This window comes from Anopheles merus, chromosome 2R (assembly GCF_017562075.2).
Source record: "Anopheles merus strain MAF chromosome 2R, AmerM5.1, whole genome shotgun sequence".
Lineage (NCBI taxonomy): Eukaryota > Metazoa > Arthropoda > Insecta > Diptera > Culicidae > Anopheles > Anopheles merus.
This window is the reverse complement of record NC_054082.1, coordinates 50,720,432-50,741,672: the sequence shown is the minus strand read 5'-3', so window position 1 is coordinate 50,741,672 and position 21,241 is coordinate 50,720,432. Positions and strand designations below refer to the sequence as shown.

At 39.6% G+C, this 21,241-nt stretch overlaps 1 protein-coding gene across 3 annotated transcripts in view; it reads right to left on the bottom strand.

Moving 5' to 3' along the window:
- The window catches only part of LOC121589314 (5-hydroxytryptamine receptor 1-like), a 48,133-nt gene extending 27,139 nt beyond the window's left edge, over positions 1-20,994 (bottom strand). Inside the window, exons 1-3 of one of the 3 annotated variants that reach the window (XM_041908115.1) lie at positions 20,827-20,994; positions 19,596-19,866; positions 3,158-3,185 (exon numbers count right to left, since the gene is read on the bottom strand). The gene's annotated coding sequence lies outside the window, so the exon portion shown is untranslated. The other 2 variants (XM_041908113.1, XM_041908114.1) reach the window with 2 other exon arrangements.
- Positions 20,995-21,241: the final 247 nt, after the last annotated feature.

Below are 21,241 nucleotides of genomic sequence, written 5' to 3'. Positions count from 1 at the left end.
GTTCCTATGTGACACGGTGGGTTTGGCGATTGGACAGCCGCACCCCGTGCACAAGTTTACATTACCGGTGTTTGTTTATACTGAAATGAATGTGCTCGAATATGAAGCATGGCTGTCGGGTAACAATGAAGTATGGTACGTTGGAAAAACGAAACATAGGGAATGGTTGGTAACAGCGATAGTGTTGAGTTATTCTGGTTTGATTTATTTTGTCTACTGCCCATTAACGATCCTAGCTCATAGCATATTGACTTTTTTCTATGGCTTTGAAAAGTGTGTTTAAAGTAGGGCAAATAGCAATTACAAGCTAGCTGATAGAAGTTGGTGAAAAAAGTTACTGGAAGCTGCAAAATTAAAATTGATGATAATAACTTATCAAATTTATTTAAAATCTAAACATACTTAAAAAAACGTTCACTCTACCTGAAAACACAGTTTTCAATCAAATCAACATCTTAAATATGTTTCAGTATTTAGTAGCAGTTTTATGAACAAATTTGTTATACATTTGCAATTAAAGTAATGTTATTCTGTTATACAGAAAGGACAGCGCTATTATCTTGTTTTATGATAGAAAAAACTTTGTTATTATAGTGTAACCTTGCGTAGATCGTTACGCCAAAAAGCCATTATAAAGCCATTTTTCAGCGCAGATGCTTTTATTTCTAATTTATATCGACACTGTGTTGACACTGTATTTTCTTAAACAATGTTTGCCAAGAGATTTTAAAGGAATGATGACACATCAAAAATAAGATAAAACGAATGCTAGTATGTATATGTGTCTTCAATCACCAACACTGGAATTATTTGATCGACTATACGATAGAGCCGAATTTCAGCCAAAAAATGTCCAAAGCATGTGTAAAAAAATAAGTGTTGATGGGTTTCATATTTACCACAACACTGGATGATACGATCTATTTGGTAATTCTGATGCTAATGTGAAAATATATTATCCTTTGATTTGCAAACTTATAATTATGAAGAAAAAATAACAGTATCGATTGAATAGTAAGCTAATTTAAACACACACAAAAACGGTTTCAATACATAAACTTCATTTAACTTTCTATTGTTTCTGACAGATTTTAGATCAATTATCAATCCATCATCGACACGCCCGATCAGCCGTTCATAAACATCATAAGCCGTTTATCTCAATTATTTTCCCATTGCCTTACCGTTTACGTGAATGTGCGTTCCATCTTCGTTACCAGCTTTGCCAATGTGCACCTCACACCCCTTCAGTAATGATCACGTTCGATCACGTGGCAAGCGATACTAATTGAATTTATCACCCAAAATGTCTGTTTCGCATTTGACGATAAAAACAAAATACACTCACCCGCCTGTTCATCGTTCATGTAGGCCTTTCCGGCTTCTGGTGGATTATCGCGTACTGTGCAGTTTGTTTTCGTCTCTCTCCTCTCCTACACCGGTGCCACAATCCGCTTGATATATTTTTTCCAGCGCAAACCCGTGGAACGAAAAATCGATCCTGGGACATGTTTGGGACATAATTTATGCGAATTCAATTACTGGCTCGCAACCAGCGCTACAGCCCACAGCCTACAGCTTGTGCTTACACTGATAAAACTGTGCAATACAGAAAAGCAAAGGATGGCTGCTGCCGGTACGGTGAACGATGTTTTCAATCGATAAGTATGGTCTAACTTGCTATTGAACCGATTTGTCACATTCCTCCCGGCTTGGTCCCGGACGCCGACTCTGCGATGCTTTTTAACCCACGGCCACCAACAGCATGATCCATCATCGATCAATCACCAATCAATGATGAGCCGGCAAAGAAACCCGCCTACAATTCAATCGTTCCGCGATCGTTACATCCTTTTCAGAAAGGTAAGTTTGTTAATTTTTTTCACAGACGAATCCTTTGCCAGCGCATATCTTTCCCGATTGGGAAGGTGAGAGAGGCGAAGGAGAGAAATGAGCGACAAGATGAAGAATACATGAGAAATAAAACCCAAATCGCACCCGAATCAAATCACGACAGCATGAAAGGCATGCCTCTTTGTTTGCGAGCCACAAAAGGAAAATTCAATTATGAACTTGTTTTCATGATGTTTTCCGAATATTTTTTCTTCGCCCTCTCCCTTTTCTCGCTTCACTTCAATATACGGCGTATGGATGTTTGTTCGCTGAAGCAAAGCAATGGTGGCCCCATAAACGCTTTATGCAAATGTACATCATCCATTTATAGCCGGGCTGCAGAAAGCAAACGACACGATACATAGCCTAAGCCACCAAAAGCTGGCTACAGTGCTGATCGAGCTGTGATACAACATGCTCTTAGCAACTATTGTACTTTGTATTGTAACAAATGACCGTAGGCTTTCGAAAGATATTTTTATACACTGTTGCGTAAAATTATAAAAATCCCTACAATTAAGCACATTTACCCATGACATCCCAACCAGCATGCCGGATAAACTTCTCACCCATTTCGCACACCACTGTCTCAAGCGTCTTCAGAGAACACACGATACGGGAGCGATGCGTGTACCAGATATACGGCGAGTCGATGAATAGACAATTTGTTGGTTTATGAGAATTTTACCACCTTGTAATGTCATGCAAATCAGAGTTTGAATACATTAGCTCGGTGCCAATGGCAATACGAACCCTGACGCTTCATTTCCCACCTTCATTTTACTCCACAGTGAGACGTACGGAAAATATGAACATGAGCCAAAGTGCCGCCAATGTCGTGCCGATCACTTTCTGTCCCAGGTGGGGTGATATTCTACACACGACTCCAGTGCGACTGCGATCGAAACTGGGATGAAGATGGGTTATAAGGCGCTCACACGAACCCTTTCATCGGTGGTTTTACTGATGTATACTGAAACGGTACAGGGATTTATAGGGCTCAACTATGGATCGAGCTGTATTTTTAAATAAAGCCGTACTGCCCATATTGGTTGAATTTCCACGTATTCTGGGACACACACACGTTTTACTATGGAAAAGAACCCAAACTGGTTCACCTTACTTTTTAAAATAAGAAACTATGAAACACTCAAATACAACCAAACAACCTAAAAATTTGTAAACAAGAAGAAGCTTCGTTAATGCTATATTTGCCAATTAATATTGCCTATTAATACATTTTTAAGATTTTTTTTAAACTTACTTGAGAAGAGTGAGTTGTATGTAACACACTGAAATGAATATTAAAATAAAAATAAGATGGGTTCTTATATTTGGCGCCATGTACGCCTATACAGGATTTCAAGACTTAAGATTAGTCATAAAGTTATAATGTTTGATATATATAGACAGTATACATTATACTATCATAAAATCTATATAAATGATCAATGCTGCAATTTATAAAGTTAGGAGAAAAAAATTGCACTAATCACACAGCTCAGTTGATTGCTGATCATCTCGTCTGATAAACCAAATCGATTTTGATTTCATTTTCAATCAATTACATCAACCATGTCTCTCAATTCAAATAGTAGAAACACATATTATAATAAGTATATTATTCAAATTGTTTTTTTTTTTCAATCTGTTTATTCAAAGCTGCAAATCCCTGTTTAAAGTTTGCACCCATTTCTACATATGTTTAATATGAATAAGTAAAAATATAAAAAAAAACCCAATATTTCGGTCCAATTTATATTTAAAAATCGTTCATAAATGATCGTTTTCTACTCATTAATAATAACAAATAGCATTACCGCTTTTACCGTTTCATTCATAGCTCATAAACGAGTGATAGTTAGTAGGAAATCCCGTCTCCACACTTTCATCAAGTTTAGTTAGCACTTCGGTTTAGCACCTCGTTACGGCGGTCACCATAAGCGCTTTAAACTTTACGGTAACATTGTCCGGTTTTTTATGATCCATAATATCTCGTCCACCCGAAAACCAACCCACCACGGCAAAACATACGGCAAAAAAACAACTTTCCACAACAAATTTATAGCATCGTTCGCTTTCAATCGGTCTCATTAAAATTAAATCAAACCCAATCCGTTCAAGCCAGATTAATAACCAACGTAATAGGGAGTAAAAAACAAATATGCATCCTATCTTTACCAAGGCAAGGCATTATAACATCAATCACGAGTCTCTGGTATGGTCAGCAATTCTTAATACCGTCGTGAGTTAATAGCGCAAAGTTACAGCTTTATTAAAAAAAGATCTATTTTAAATATCCACAAAAAGCGGTCTATTGCTTCGCGCACAAAGTTATGCTAGATATTACCACCATCCTAGTCCTTCTTTGCATTCCACCGAGCTGAACTGCATTATGACTAGGATGTGTCAACAGTGAATTCATCACCATCTCATCGGCATCCGCACGCTACTTGAGCAATTTCATCCCAATCCTGAAGCATACTGCAAATAGCTACCAAAAAAGAATGACACACGATACAGCACCTTCCGGCTATGGGGTAAAACAAGGCGAAAAAATCTTTTCCCTTCCCGATGACTATACCACCAGCAACCGGTGTTGATGTTGAGCACGATTATAAAAATTAATAATCGGAGTAAACTCGCAAGCGTACCCAAACCAAACGAGCAAAAAATGTAAGCCAAAAAGCTTCGTTAGGAACTCGATCCAGTGACATAAGAAGGGGAGCGTCGTAAAAATATGAAATAGACACGAGTTAACGATGATGCGGGATGAGCAGAGCAGAATATGAAAAAAAGGCTCGTGTACCTTGGATGGTGGCACTGGTAAAAGACGGACGAAGCTTACACAGAGACAAAAGGCAACTCAAGGAATGCCTTCCGGTAATAAATTGAAAAACTTTGTCCCCCAACGGACCAACTTCCTGCGGTAAGAGCAAGTACGTGCAGCGAAAGCTAATCGCTTTCTTTTTCTCTCTTGCTGATATCGACCAGCACCATTGCATTGTGCCTACGCGGCCTGTGCGCTGGAATGAACGTGTACACCTGCCCAAAGCCAAGGCCAAAACGAACATACCGGAAGGATTTTGCACACAAACACAGCATCCTTGTTCACAGCGGAGAGTGACCACTTCTGTAGGACTTCTTATTCTTTCACGTCTTGTAAAAAAGGGGTATATCGCATGCCATTCTTTGGGCCCTTCGCATAAAGGGATTGACAGTTGAACGAGCGTCTTCATAAATACGCTATATAGACGATGAATATTTATGAATATCATCTGCAGAGTATGGTGAAGGGTTAAGTATGAGCTATGCTATTTTCTATTTTCGCGTACCTTGTATAATTTTCCTTCTCGAGCTGTTTTGGTTTCCTAAATGTGGTTTATGTCGTGGAAAGTGATGATTTTCTCCTATAATTAGGGATTATTTCAAAAAGTTACAGAATAGACTAAAAAAACGTCGAGAAAGTTTCATAATCCTTAAGTGCGTAGTAAAATTTATACAGCATTTTGAAAATGCTACACACGTCAAATGCCACGAGTTTTTGCAGTTAGTGTGTCACTAAGTCCCACATAAAAACAATGCATCAAGAGTTTGTTATGTGTGTTCTTTTGTACAAAGTTTTACAAAGGCAAACTCTGAAATGAAATGTTAATTGAAGACAAAACAAGTAAATGTCCATATCTGTATTCTGTCTTTACTGCGTGTCCCTCGTACCTCACACCATAGTAAAATATATTAAAATAATAATAGTATAGTCTGCATATCCGCCAGATCTGTGTGATTGACTTAATACTAATAATAACTTAGAATCGATATGGGTCACGTTTATTTAAAAGCAGTAATGTAACCAGAGCATCGTTCTGGAAATCTTTAGTTTCCATCTTCTTCTTCTTCTTTTGGTACAACAACCGCTGCCGGTCAAGGCCTGCCTCTGTACCCACTAGTAAAGTGGGCTTGGCTTTCAGTGACTTATTGTTACCATAGCAGGATAGTCAGTCCTACGTATGAGGGCGCGGTCTATTCGGGGCTTGAACCCATGACGGGCATGTTGTTAAGTCGTTCGAGTTGACGACTGTACCACCAGACCGGCCCCTTAGTTTCCATCTAAGGCATGTAAATGCTTTAAAAAAATTCTGTAAGCTTTCTTTTGATATTCATGCATTCAATAATATAAATTTATTAATCTTTCACCAAAACTACTAGGCATCAGCTTCACTATGAATGCATTGGTATATTTTATGTCTTGCTGATTGCGCATGTCATTAGTAAAATTAATAATCATCGTTCATTCAAATCAACAATCAATTTTGAAGCAGAACAGCACGATACAAATAATGATATTAAATTTTACTCTCTCGCCACTTGACAATAAAGCGCTTCCATTGTCACTGACAATACAAACCGTATATTCTGACCGAGCGACTTCTACCACGCTATAAAAATGTGCAAATTACTATGGCAAAGAAACGGTGCCAGCTGTATTCATCATTCAATTTTTCCGTCGTTACAATGCAGTGCTGACCCTTTTTTCAACTTGCCTATACGAATTTCAAATGATCCGTGCCAAACAGTCCGAGAGAATAAGCCAACTGAACTGAGGCTCCGGAAGAGAAGACATCATAAATTGGCAACGTCGTGTGGGAAAAGATTCCAAATCGGAAATAATTCCAATACTTCGTCGTGTTTGCTTCTTCGCCCAATAAATGATTTGATTTTATTTGAACGAATCAAATAATAATAAAAAAAATAACACGAAACATGCAATCGACAACTGTCAGGAAATTCGTGAAGTACCCTTTTTGAAGCAAAACAAAAACACATAGCAAATGAGTCTTTGTTTCATGGTTCGAAATGGCAAACCATTTATTTTGAATGAGAAAAAACGAAATGCGAATACCTATCCCAAACCAAACGAAAGAATACTGGATTTTTCCATAACCCGAAAATTAATGACAGCCACGTGTATTACGCTGAATGCGTAAAGAGTACGAAAACAGTCACCGAATCGTTCAGTGGGCACTGGGACGGACTTACTCGAATTAATCGTAAAAGCTATTAATTTCCCCTTTTTGCTCCGTTTGTTTTCTGAATGTATTTCGTATTGTGTATAAAGACAAGCAAATAGAGCAAAAAGCTCTATTACACTGTCCTTCGTGCGGTTCTGGCCAGGGTTTAATTTCTTTGGAACAATTCATAAAACAGGTGGAAGGAATGATAAAGCACCAACGTTTTAGAGTAAAAATGAAGTGAATAAAAGCGACACGTTCATAATTAATTACTGGCAATGATATATTCTTGGAGGCGCGCCATAATTTTATGTTCCATTTAATCATATTGTGTCGGAGTATGCAACAAAAAACATTAGCAACTTACGAACGCTAAAAATTTTAAATGTTTTGCTGACAAACGACTTACAAAGCCCTTCCTGGAACAAGAATTTCCATTACGTCAATGTCTATTTAAAGCCCTTTTTTACACCGCACATTCGTTAACTAGAACCGATATCCAAACGACTTGCATTAGTCCTGTGCTAGCCATCGATTTGGGTAAAAAAAAACCTAGCAGACTGATTTTTACTGTTCTTTTATGGTGCTGGGTCTCCCGAACGGTTACGTGATAGTGTGCAAAAATAATCTCCAATGGGATTCTTGCAATCAACGACAGGTTTATTGAATGGCATTTTCTGCTCCTATTGACAAATTGTGTTCCAATTTCTTATCTCAACCCAACAACTAAAAAGGAAAGCACACCCTCACAAAGAGCTGTCTTCCTTGGGTTCTTTTTCTGGTTCGAAAAATAAAAAAAACTTCTTGTTTGAAATTCATTCCATCACTGATCCTTCCAACAGTCATTACGGACACGAAGCATACCGCCTTCAAAGCAATCATTTGCAAATACTCACCCATAAGCTGTACGAAAATTTCCCAGCAATCCTCTACCTATTGCTGCGTCCAACCGTTGTGCCATTTTACCTACCTTCATTTCTAGGAGGACGAACAAAACAGTAAAGCCCAACCAAAAGAAAGCAAAAGTACCTTTTTCATTCGTATCGATCTTGTCCTTTTCGCTTTTTGGCCGACAATAGGCAAACGGCTTCAATTGGCTATCGTTTGCCGGAACCGAAAGAGTTCCAACTTTCGAGAATAGATGCGCAACTCGATGGTGGTGTCGGTAGGACATCCACTTTTAATATTTTCTCTAACAAATGCACAAATACCTTCGATTCCTGTCAACGAGTCTCTCGATGCGTTTGGGGAGATAGAAAGTTGGAAAAAATGAACACTTTTGCCAACGCTTGGGGACAGTGTCTCTCTTCACTCTTTCTTTCGTTACATAACCACCATCCTTACAGCAAATGACAAGCGTAGAAAAATTTTTCGAAACAGACTTTCGACTTTTACTCGCCGAAATTCGTGCCACTCGTAACCCACCCTCAACCTATCCTGTCTTATTCAATTCACAAGAGTTTTTTTAGGAAGTATTTCAAACTAGCTTTTTTACCAGTGATGTCATATATCATATACCTTGGCTTAAACCTTTTTTTTTTTGTTATTTTATGCTTCAGTTGGAAGACGAAGCATAAACGCAGTGACATTTGTGATAAATATGTGCAAATCTACCCTTTATCATTCTTTTGCACCTTTTTGGATGATGCTACAAAAAAACAAAAGAAAGCTAATCTCTTCGTATATTTGGCGTAAATGTCCTACACGGACAAGCCACCCTGTATAGGCTTTCGAGACTTTATTCAGTACCACGCAGCCGGATAGTCAGTCCTTGCTACGAGGCGACGGTCTATTTTAGGCGCGAAAATTCATGTATCCGATCCACTTCCATATTTTGTGTTTCTTTTAAAAGTTTTCACTAAAGTCATTCATAGCTAATCGCTTATAAGAAGCACAAACTGCAGACATTACCGGAATATATTTTCGTATTTTTGCTTTGTTCGATACAACACTATTAAAAGCTATACGTGGAAAGACAAACCCCTGGTGTATCGTGATTAACCTCCAAATTCAGTACTAATGAGCGTCTATCTAGCTCAGTAACTAAGTACCGTAGACGTTGATGATAAAAGTTATAGGGGAACCTGGGGCGAAATGGTCATCTGCATTATTGGCAAATTAACACGTTTATAATGACTTAAAATGATTGAAACCCATCAAATACAATGTTTAAAGACCACCATGAAAGCTTCATAACCTCAGATTTCAAAATAAGTAAATAAATTAGCAAATAAAATATTCGCTCAAACGGTTACGTTGATTTTTGAAATTCATTTTAAACGTAAATATTTGTTATTAATGCATAAACTTCTGATTGTTTTTCATGATTAAGACGTTTAAGTTTCGATTTCCGTTAAAATAACAGTGTAAAGTGTTTTAATCAATAAGATATAGACCAAAATCCTTAACAGGTCCAGTTAACATTTTAGCTACAACTATAGCGCACAATACCTGCAATCTACTTTTCTAGGTTTAATCAGATACTCAACAAATCACTTTATGACACAACATGTTGCACCTTAAAGTGCTTCAAAAACTTCTGCTATTTATCATTAACTTCATTCCTCCTTCAATTGGACGAAAACACAACAGCACGTTATTGAAAACTTTTTCTGACTAGCAAATCTGCCTTCTCGTTGGTAACTACTTTCCAGCTACTAATGGCCACATTCTAAACACTCGATCATAATCAGATACGCCCTTACATTGAGTACAGTTACGTCTGTTAGTTTTCTGTTGTTAGCACTACCATAACTATGCCTAGCAAATCCATTATTGTGCATGCTTCACCTGATGTACGTTGCAACAATGGGGCTCTACCAACAGGGTGCAAACGTTTTCCCGCTCAGTTTTCCAGGTAAGGATGAGGCTGAATCTAACGGGAAGATAAAACTTTCCCCTGTTTCGAGTGCATGCGGGAGCACTTTAATGTATCCTTAATTGCACCGCGTGCACTAAAATGCACTCTTCCAAGCACACCTTTTGCAGAGCAAGTACGATGTCAATATCCGTATGGACACTCCACACCGTACACTGCAAGTACCCATCCTCTACCAGCAGCAGAAACGGTGACCCAATTCGGTGGGAAGTTTGCGGTTTCTGGAAATTACCGAATATGTGGAGGGGCTGTTAGTTTTTCAACCGTACACCAAACACTGCACACCGGTCCGGTTGGTCGTTGAACCTTCGACCGGGATGCAAGTATGATTTCCGATCTTTACACCGGAAAGGATGTACCTACGGAAGATTGTACGGAAATGTGCTCCCGTCTGATGGAACGGCTTTCAGAACGGCTGTTAGAAAACAACGAACCATACCCAACGTAGGTGAGCTGCCACTAGACACATACACAAAACAGTTAGGTGTTCAACCAACGATAGAAAAGACCATGAAGTAACGTTTTATCATCGTCGGCAGTGCGATAGACGATAGAAAGCTAACAATTATGGTTTGACAGCCGCACGGTACACCATTGCCATCAACCGAACAATACTATACATGCGGCTGTAGTGGCCCATGTTGCTAAGGAGAAACATCGACCAGTACGAGTTCCAGACGAAAATTACACATCCATTTTTGCGTGCGAATATTCAATAACACGTAGCGGAGGCGTAGTTCGCTGGTTTGCAGAAATTAACCCAACTGGCATTAAGCCACCAGTACACAATCCTCAATTAACTGCAGTATGCAGGAATGAGCCCAATTCACTGAAAACGGGAGCATAGTAAACGTAAAGAATGGCGATTTAAATTGAAAGTAAACTACATTCGGTAGCTATGTAAAACCTTCACACCTAAGGGCATTTTACGTTCCTCATGGACAGGTACAGCATGGCATGACAAATTTGTTTTTGAAGCGTTATAATATAAGCTTACGGTAGTATATTGATGACGCTGTTGGCTTTATTTAATGTATTCCATCGTGTTTACTTGTTCCAAAACATCCACCTTTTTCAACATTTTCTTTATTTTTTGTTTGATTTAGCCGTAACCGGCAGACTAAACCTAAATCTTAATCACATGACTTGGGTAAATAAAAATTTATCCGATTTGTAATAAACCATTGCCAGTTCATTTTGAAAACTGCTTCGAATACTTTGAGTGTAAAAAGTATACGACAAACTTCAAACATTTACTAGTTACTACAAATAGAAATCATTTACCATCATACCCACGAACACGCTACAGCAATGATTGGCGTGCAGGTGTCATGACCATCAATTACTATGCAATTACATGGCCCTCCCTGTACCGCAATGTTTTCACCATACGAATCTGTTTACTCAGCGGGTCGGCTCCCCTACAGATACTAGTTTAAAGAATGGAACAGGCCGTGTTCTTTTTGCTGTGTTCTTATCAAAAACGCATCAGTAGAGTGATTCCGGTTACAGCAAATCGCTAACGTTGATTGCTTTTGATCTGCTGCAATGCAACGACCGCTTTCCTGCAATTTCATCGCTTTCGTTCACGTGATCGATACGTTCCATTCTGCGCAGTGTGGTGTATTAAAATGCATGATCGGATAATTGTTGACTTCGGGAGGTTTAGATCGTAATCGGTTAATCATACATCCCGGTTTGAGCGAAACAGTTCAACTTTATTGCTGTGCTGATGTACTAGGTGGTGTACATCCCTTGTTGGCTATTATTTCTCAATTGTCTATTGTTATGTGTTGACTACCACAGTATAGGACTGAAGCGCATAGCTTCTCAATGGCTGCATGAATTTAACACATTTTTAGCATTCATTTTATTGAAAATACATTACAATAAGAAGTTTGCTTCTAAATTTTAAAATACTTGATATTTTATTCACGCACAAATTATTATAGACCAACTGCACCAGTACCAATATCGAATACTCCAAATGGTCTGGTAACCATATGGTGTAAATATCCGACACCAAGACAGAGTTATAAGGTGCATGGAAATACGCATTAAGAAACACATGCAAGCTAAATCATTCTTATACAGATCACCCGACCCGAAAGGAAGTTAGGAAAATGCTCCATTTTACTGATCAGCGAACCGTGTCACTACTGTGATTGAACCACTTCCATCCACACCTCTCATCTCTCTTCTTCCAACCTAGTTCCATTCCTAGTCGAAAACCTTGACACTCACACACAATAGTACATTAATTCTATGGAATAAGAGCAATTCATTCGAATGCAGTTGTTTGTCAAAGCAAAATCATCCCCGCCTCAACGCGAATGCAATTGAGTACTGCTGAAAGACAGACGGTGCGGTCCCTATTCTGTTGGTTCTGGGTGTGCTTCCTCTAATCGTATGAAACGTACAAATCTCCCACAGTTTCAGTGACCATGAAAACACCATTTCACCTTGCAAACGAACAGCCGCATTCCGGTTGATGCTCTTGAAGTGCCATGCCATTTTTCTTTTTTTCTATTTTTACTTCTCCATAAGCTGCATCATTTGGAGGTGGCGCCAAACGCTCCACAATTCAATGCAATTATTATCTGTCCGATTAAGGTCAGGGATTGAATTTTGTATATAAACCACCCGTCACATGTGCATTGTGTTTTTTACTTGGCTCTGAAATTTATATTCTAAATTCCAGCAAACCAACAAGAACGTTTATAAAGATACCAGCAAGAATAAATGTATGTGTTATTCGAAAATGAGCATTCCAACCATAACAAACATATTCCACCCACAAATACGTGCATAGTTTGATCAAAATTCTTGCATATTTGTCAGCCATTTAATCTGGAGAGTAAGACAATCATTCAAATTATTTTGGATGAACCTTTATTAAATTTTTCAAAACACATAACATTTATACATAACAATTATGAAATTACTAAGAGGGGACGGACCATACGAACAAACGCACGAAATCCTATAATAATCTCATTCTTTTTCTTTACATATGACGTATTATTTATATGTATATTCAATCAAAACATGCATAAATAAAACTGCTACTTTTGCAAAAACATTTTCATATCAAAGTCACAACTATATAGTTTTTTTGTCATGGCTTACAAAACAAGACATTTACTTGTACATGTACATTTACTTTTTCTTCGTATTTTATAAGTAATATCATCACAGATAATATTTTCATTATTGCTTTTTCATCGCTTTAAATAAATAATAATTAACATATCGAAAAACTTCAAATTTATGATGACAAATGACACAAACAACACTTCACTTGAAACCCTACACAGTGGAACATAAATGAAAGAATCGAAAAACAGGTTACTGGCCAACATAAATAGAAAAATAATCCACTCATACCGCAGGCATCGTAACAACATTTTGCAACCTTCTATCAGTTGTTTCATTTGTGTACGATTCCAAAGAATGCAGTGAAATTTCCGATCAAAAGGACACGTATGGTGCATCAATGAAATGAGTGCCTGTGCAAAACCATACTAGCAGTGTTAATATAACATATTCCATTAGGTGAAGTGAAAAAAATATTTGTTACTTTTGATATCAACCCATATTTTCAGATTAACCAGAAAAAGATCAATATAACATTCAGAGCTGCAAATCTGGATGCTATTTGAATTTTCGCGAAACACATTGTGTTTTCCCATCAACAGCAAATGAGTAGCGAATTGTAGCGCATATAAAACGATTTTATGCTGTATCAGCATATAAAACAAGAGAACATATCATGTCGACAGCGAGCGTCTGATGCATTATGAATAAAGCTTTCAATCATTTTTACCATTACCATTCGTCTACCTCAGCATGAAATGGTTCCAGTGACGCATATCGTTAATGATATTTTTTCATCCGTTTTTGGTTCGGCATATGGATAATATGCCATGTACAGGAAAAGTCATAAATAAAAAATAATTTATCTTCAAGCGCTTCAATTCCAGATGATTTCGTGTTAAACTCCCATCTCATTCGCAACAAAATAATTTATCTCCAGTACAGTAAATGTATATCCATTTCCGCTAATCAATAAAGTGTCGCACGTAAAGCCCACCTCACGCACCACTTCACCAACTTCTTCCTGTATCAGGTGGGGGGAAGGGAGGGAGAAGGCGAGAGGAACCGCAAATCAATTTCCAATCAACCGAAGGCTCCCTGCTAAGGATGTGGCCACCAACCCGCAATGGAAAGCGTCAGTGCCGCTAAGTCCTCACCAGTGAAAGTGACACCTGCCTGACAAAAGGCAAATTATTCCCATCACCCCCTACCCCGGCCAGCAATCGCTAAGCCCTCGTTAAGTGGTCGTGAACGCGAAATCATAAGGCAGGTTGTGGCAGGAGGATGTGTGTGGGTGTGTAGGGGCGAACCGTCAAAGACATAAGCTGGCGCATAAGCGAATGTCAGGTGGGTGGGTATTCCGAGGGACAAAAAAAGAAATAAAACGATACGACAAAGGTAACCTTGCCACTCAAGCTGTGCGTATCGGAGCGATATGAAATCGGTCTCGCCTACCCAATTCCAATTTCATCGATTCGTGGAAACATTCAATTCATCGTTAATTCAATTTAAGGATCTGCGGCTGCGTTAGACCGAATTTTGGCTGCCGAGTAGATTGGTTGTTTGGCCGCTAGTTTGATTGTTTCTAACTTCTCGAGAAAGCTTTTTAGCCATTGGGGTGAGAAGGTACTCATTTTCAACACGATATATAAGAATTAACACAATGTCCTTATAATAATCTTGTCTCGACCTAGACATTTCGGATTTAATGTCTATCGAAAACTAACTGTCATTTACAAGGCTTGAAATTGCTTTTTTTACTTGCTAAGGTAGCATTCATCAACATTTGATAAAGAACAACTTTAATGAACTGGGTCCGGACATTTTGAATCTGTGAATTAGAACTCTATTCATTTTATTCGGATTTATACAAATTTTAGAAATATTATATTGTAACGCTGGCGTAGTAGTGTATTTGAATTTATTGTTAATACTTTTTACTCGTTTTTATTTTCTGGCAGTTTTGAATACTCCATTTCAGCTTACTGCCACCACCACCGATATCCGTTGTGACACAATCATGCCGTTTACCGAATCCGCCGCAATAGCATGGCGCTTCATTTTCTAAAGAAAATACAAATAATACAGCCTACCAAAAACACAGCAGCTACATCTGCGATGGAAATTTTGATAATTCCATCTAGAGCAAGATTAATTATTTAAATCACATCCATTCCACCGAAAAACGAGAAAGTGCTGAATGTTGATGAGGTTAAATCGATTATCACCGACGACCGGTGCGGAACGGCTCAGCCCATGAAACCCCTGGAAACTGGAATATTAAATAATAATGAAGCCATATCTAAATATAGACTGGCGAATGGTACCGATCCCTGAACCCGGTGTACAGGATGGCGTAAGAAATGAACAATCCGTAGCGTACTTGAACTTGCAGCACAGCTTTCATAAAAATACTTTGGCGTTGGCGAAAAACAAACCATGTGAATGGCATTTCCTTCACGAAATCTTCGTTATGTAACAATCAACTTTTAACTTTCATCTTCTGAGTATCGTATGTGGCTTTTAACCAAGCCACAGAAGCTTTCATATTTTTCGTAGAAATAACTATCTCTGATACATCTCATTGTGAGTATGCCGTACCACAAACCGATCCACAAAACCACAAAATCATCATTTATTGCCAAACCGCAACACCATTGTGCATGACAGATTATAAAGAAAACCACAAGGTAATGTGATATATAATGGCAACCATTTTGGAACAATTTGCGACTTGAGTAACGTTAAGAAATCCACTATGAAAGCCTAACGCAACGGCAAAAGATACCATTAGATACCATCAAAAGCAAATTAGTCCTGCTGACCAGAATCAAAAGGCACATTTATTTTACTTATTCATATCATTATTTTTTCAGCCCTTTACAGAAACACTTTCATGGGTAAGTGCGCCCCCCCTCAACAGTAAATCCTGCAAACCATTAGCACTGCATTTGGCACCCGGTTTTCTGTGTGACGCAATTTCAAGTCCACTGCAAGATAGCCTTGCTAGCATTAGAATGCTCAACCATCACGGGGCCAACCAGTTAATGGACAGTAACGCGACGATAATTACTCCCATTAGCGAAAGCCTTTTTCCCGCGAATGCTTTGAATGAGCACTTTGCCATACACCCCGTTCAGAAAACTACCACAAAGAAAGCCGGCCTACAGCCGGCCAAACGGCCAGCCCCTTTTTGCCATTTATCAACTACGGCCAATCTTTTGACCAATCCTAACTCTTCCGCACTCATCCCCACGCTCCCAGACGTGACAAATCACGTCCGGTGATAAAATGAGATCCGAGTGGGTCGAGCTTTGTAAAGTGTTGCTCCATTTTGCATTTACCCCAATGGCCCCTTCCGTGTCGGACTGAGCCTTTCGGGAAACTTCAACATTCATCAGCCCCCGGAATGGTGGTGGTGTGTGTGTAATGCGAGGCAGGAAAGGGAGATGGGTAGAAAAATATGATCCTTCCGTTTTGGGGCGACCAAGTGATTATTCACGCCGGTACCACGATCAAACCAACCCGGAAAGCTGTCAACGATGGCGTCCTGTCCGAATATTCTGATGGCTGATGATGAACCGCTGTGGCTGCCAAAAACCCACATCATGACAGCACCACGACAGTGCCGGCGGTGGAGGTTAGCGCAATCACCATTACCAACACCCCTCTGCGTCATTTCTTCTCATGCCTTGCCTTGCTTCGCTTATCATAATCCATGCTTTCATCATCATTATCTATGTGCTGAAATCTCATCCTTTACCACGCTCGTTGCTATCGTTTGTCGGTGCCCTTGGCTATATGTCTCTACTCCTGCCTAGGTCCACATACCGGAGAGCATGAACTGGTGACTTTAGGATTTTTGTTGTTTTAATCCTGACGTAAATTGAGAGTCACGAAATTATTTTTCAATTGATCTGAATAATCGAGTAAAACGATTTTTAGTTGGCAGCAACACGTGGATATATGGAGATCTAACCATATTGGGAGTCACGTTGATGAACTGCAATAACAAAAAATGCTTAAAACTGGTATTTATTTAGAAACACTTCTTTTAAAATTCATAACAAAACAATTCGTTTTTAAAACTCATACTTTATTCGTTCTTCATTAATCTCAAAAGAATTACTCTCTCTCTCTCCAAAAAGGTACAACCCAACAACACAATGAAATATAAAGAGAAATACTTTAGTGCTGTATGGCCTTTTGTCCTAGTCATCAATCATTCATGCATGTATCTAGCTTACAGAACCTTTGAGATTGACCTCAAGTAGGGTCTCAAACTCTGAGCATTTAATAATTTATCATTGTAAAATCACAGCTCACTGCATATTTACGTCCGATTATGCAGGCATACATTTCCCTAATCGAAAATGGTACCGCATACCATCCTCTAGCACGGTTCTCTTCATACCGAACGTACACAAACACACATATTAACAACTTCATTATTAAACTACACCGTGACATTCATCAGCAAAGTGCCGGCTCCGGCCCGGTTCGGCTGCAACTGGCGGAGCGACAACATAATTACAGACTCGTCTGAACAATAATCACCAGCTCAATATGATCAAACAATTTCCATTTCGTCACCCTCTCACCGGAATGATGCATTTGCGTTGGAAAATCGATCATTGCATTGCAGGCTGGCCACTGGTCAACTCGCTTGGGAAAGTATGTCGCAGCCGAAATGCGGCACTTGCATCCCGACTCAACGCCACACTTAATCAACGATGCTTCCCGCGCCGGTCGCTGACCTAGTACCAGTAGTATGTGCTCCGGTGAATATTAATTATAATGAAATTCGATCATTTATTTATCAACTATTCAACTGGCCTGGTCCCCGGGATGATCTCAAAACTACCACCAACCAACAGAACGACAGACACTGGCAGAACACATGCGCACTTGTTGAGAAATCGATTGCCCGAAACGCCTGGTTTCAGGTATGCTGCCTGGTGTCCCAAATCCGGGAATGCTTCCGGATCTGGGCTGAGCACGAAAATCATTTCCCGGCGGAAGTGCGACCGGCCGGTGCGCGCTGTTATATATGCTGTTGTCACTACAATTCAAAATGAAAGGATAACACACGCTCGTGCCATGCTTGTGCTTTGCTACCTTTGTTCTCAAATGCCGGCCCGCATCTAATTAGCGTTTCGTGGCATGGTGAGAGAGGATAAAATTGTCGCAGCTTAAATATGACCATGTAATCATGATATTTCCTTCCTGAACGCGCTGGTTAAAAGCCTGCTCATAATTACGCAGGGTGCACAGTTGGCCCAAAGTACAGTTTTTGATTAATTATTCAGTAGTCGAATGAAATCTTGCAGTGTTTATTATACCTTCAAAACGTACAAAAACTGTTCAAACAAAGTGTATTAAAGTTTCTACTCTTGCTAGCCCCGTGTAGAATACGCTCGGGTAAGGAAAAACTAAAATCCCATTAGCTTTTTCCCTCACTAAATGAAATAAACTGGCACTAAAAGCATTGAAAACTTTTCTGCCCCTTAAGTTCCTGTGAACGCTCAAGAGTCAGTCATACAACTCAGCAATCAACGTTCGGCACTCGGTGCAACTTTTCCAATGGCACTGCGTTTATACTGTAGTGAGCTGACAGCTTGACGGTTCGTGATGCACCAACCAGTTAGTTGTTGTGTAAAACTGGCTAAAACTTCTACCAGAGAACATTTCCAAGTTTTGCCTCGCATGACATGCTTCAAATCATCTCTGGTCATCTACCGGAAGGAACTGTGCAAAGATGATGATTGGCGAGGGATGATTGTTCATTTGACATTTAAATTTTTTAACAGTATGCGTGGGAAGCAACACGCATAAACTAATTTAAAAAATTAACTCTTAAATACATCCAAAGCTATATAAGCTAATGGGTTCTTCAGAATGGTTAACCTCGCGGCAGTTTCAAACGATTGATTTTTATTCCTACTTTCAACGTAATCAACATTTCCCACACATAAACTATATACCAATCATATAGTGCAATAAAGCAATGTAAACAATCTGAAGTAATTTAGATGAATTATGAGTTTTACCTCACGTGCACTTGCAAGATCTCGCAGCATGTTTTAACCGTTCCAACCGGCATAAATAACCACTGAACACTACACACGTCTGGCACCGTAACGCATTGCATTATTTGTAACCCTCCGGCCTCCCTCTGGCCTTCTTCTCTCCCACGCGGTAGCGTGCAGTGTCATTTAGAATGATGTATTATTTTTTGTCCTAGTTATTTTCCTTCCCTCCGCATTGCCTTCGACTACGGTCAAATCAGCGGCCTGCATCCACCATACAAACATGCTGAATAATGTCTGCACGTATCGGTAGTACGCGGTCGTACGGAACATGGTTCCAAAATGGATGCAATTTATAAGCGGCATGATCGTGACACAAACTATTATCTCGCTACCAGGACCAAGTTTGGGAACGCTGGCAGCTGAACCAACTGACTGGCGAGCAGCTGCTGGTGCGGAAAACCCGGAAAACACTACATACTACAGTAGAGTAAAATCACGAGCTATAACACCAATCCATAACAGTATCATTAGTGAATGCCGTAGGGTTAGCGGTCCCGTACGTCAAAACAGAACGGTAGTCAGAAAGGTCGTTCTGACATTTACAAACCCCTTGATTTCACATGCCGAAAATACGGCACCTCGTACTGTAACCCCCCTTTTTGGACAATCTTTCGCTTTTACACTTACCTGGCTTTTTTGGCTTTTTGGATTCCTTTATAATGATAACTTTTAAAAACTGGATTCCATAATCAACCCTCCATCGATGTGATACATTAAACGTGACACACTTTTACACTGTTTTTTTCAACACCATTTTCACTGAAGCCCCACGGTTTTATACAATTTCCACGCAAAAAGTCGCAGGGCAGATTTCACCATGCCAATTTTTACACTGATTCAACAAAGATTCTCTTATTAATTTATACACATTTTGCACAACAGTTGCAATTGCTAAAGCCTTTGAGCAGAAAGAAACAAAAGTAAAAATCAATTCAATACCCAAATCAATACACAGCCAGTGACAAACCACAAACCACGCCAGGCATAAGCGAACGAATGGAACGTTCCTCCAGGGCGAGATTTCACGTACGAAACAATTTTAAAAAAATCTCAAACCAACCACAGCACGGCCTGTTCGTCTCCTTGGTCTGGAATCCTGGCTTCACTTCCTTTTTTTCAATCAATACACTCCATTCTATTTCCTGGTAGCTTTATACACTTTCCACAATTTCACTTTTCACACAGAATTGTAAAGAAAGAACCAGCAAAAAACACATTCCGGTAGAGCGGAAGGAAAAGTGTTTAAGGAAATCACCACCATACCACTAAATGCGGCTGCGGTGAGATGGTGCTGAGATTTTCTTAAATTCTTTCACTCAAAGCATCCCCATGTACGCATATTTCTTTCATTTTTTTTTTTTTGCTTCCGGACGTAACGAGATGAGCAACAGAAAAAAGAAACTTGGGGAAAAAAATCTTTACGCGTTTCCAGCCGCCCTTTAATCCTATCTATCGTTTGGTTGAATTCTTTGCCATCTCGCATTCTCGTCCTGTATGCTGTACACAATTTCACACTATGCTTTGCTCACTACCTTGGCCTATCGCCCATTTTTACACACACACACATGTATACACATACATGTACACACAGAAAATCCATTCATCATTCACTCATATGCCGCTCTCTCGGCTGCTCGATCTGTTCACATATGGCATCCTTTGATGGGTTTGCACTTTCTACTAAATTGCTCCACACACTCGCATTCTCACACCTTTGCGTTGGCCTCGGGTATGATTAAAATGCATATAAATCCACGCGTGTGTGTGTGTGTGTGTGTGTGTGTGTGTGTGTGTATATATGTGGATGTGGTTGTTGATTTGAAATCACCAGGCGCCTATTTACGCGTGTTGCACTTACGTTGAAGAACGTCTCCACCGAGAAGCGTGTGTCACCCTGCTACTGAGCACCCCTTCTTATTGCACCTGCACGTTTTTTTTCTTGCTTTCCCTTTTTTTCCGACAGCAACGCTGGTCACGCACGCATGTCGCCTGTCTGCTGCGAATGGGCTATGACTTTCGTCTACCAACGAGAGCAAACGATAACTGAGATGAAAACGCAATGGGAAAACTCGTTTCACCGAGACCGAATCCGAAACACACGGAAGCTTGTTTCCGCAATCAGCGATGAGTTCGCTTCCCCTCCGGAGGGTGTAGAAAAAAATTACCACTCACCCAGACACTCAGCAACGCATCGTAAGCGGGGCGAGCTACGGTATAGTGAGATGGAACTGTGTCGGCGCTCACAGTGCTGTCGCTGCTCACACTCACTCATT